We start from the raw sequence: 997 nt of genomic DNA, 5'->3' as shown, positions 1-997 counted from the left end.
TACGTAAGTATATATGGATGTACGTACGTAACTACGTATCTATGTATGGACGTACGTCCGTACCTATGTACGTACGTACCTATGTACGTATGTATGTATGTACGTACCTACATACGTACGTATGGATGTACGTACGTACCAACGTACGTATGTATGGATTACGTACGTACCTACGTACGTATGTATGGATGCACGTACTTGCCTACGTACGTATGTTTGTATGTACGTACGTGCCTACGTACGTATGTATGTATGTAAGTACGTGCCTACGTACGTATGTACGTACCTACGTACGTATGTACGTATGCATGTACGTACGTATCTACGTACGTATGTATGGATGCACGTACGTACGTACGTACGTATGGATGGATGTGCGTACGTACCTACGTACGTATGTATGTACGTTCCTCGGTACGTATGTATGGATGTTCGTAGTACCTACATACGTATGTACGTACGTGCCTACGTACGCATGTACGTACGTGCCTACGTACGCATGTATGGACCTATGTTTGTATGTACGTACTTGCTTACGTACGTATGTATGTATGTACGTACTTGCTTACGTACGTATGTTTGTATGTATGTACGTTCGTGCCTACGTACGTATGTATGTACGTACCTACGTACGTATGTATGTACGTACGTACCTACGTACGTATGTATGTATGTATGTACGTACGTACCTACGTACGTATGTTTGTATGTACGTACGTACGTACCTACGTACGTATGTATCTATTTATCTATCTGTCTTCCTCCATCTTTCTATCTATACCTCTGTCCTGGCCTCTACTTCACTGCTACACCCTTCTGTCCCTTCCTCCTTGTTCCACTTCCTCCCTCCACCATCCTCTCTATCTATTTATCTATCTGTCTTCCTCTATCTTCCTATCTACCCTTCTGTCCTGGCCTCTACTTCACTGCTTCTGTCCCTTCCTCCTTGTTCCATTTCCTCCCTCCACCATACTCTCTGCTCTCGTGTGACCTGTGG

At 44.0% G+C, this 997-nt stretch overlaps 1 protein-coding gene across 1 annotated transcript in view; it reads right to left on the bottom strand.

The window, feature by feature from the left end:
* LOC106882813 (2',5'-phosphodiesterase 12) overlaps positions 1-997 on the bottom strand; it is a 41,306-nt gene that overhangs the window by 17,115 nt on the left and 23,194 nt on the right. The gene's annotated exons all lie outside the window — the stretch shown is intronic.

This window comes from Octopus bimaculoides, chromosome 2 (assembly GCF_001194135.2).
Source record: "Octopus bimaculoides isolate UCB-OBI-ISO-001 chromosome 2, ASM119413v2, whole genome shotgun sequence".
NCBI classification, from domain to species: Eukaryota; Metazoa; Mollusca; class Cephalopoda; order Octopoda; family Octopodidae; genus Octopus; species Octopus bimaculoides.
This window is presented reverse-complemented; position numbering and strand designations above follow the sequence as displayed.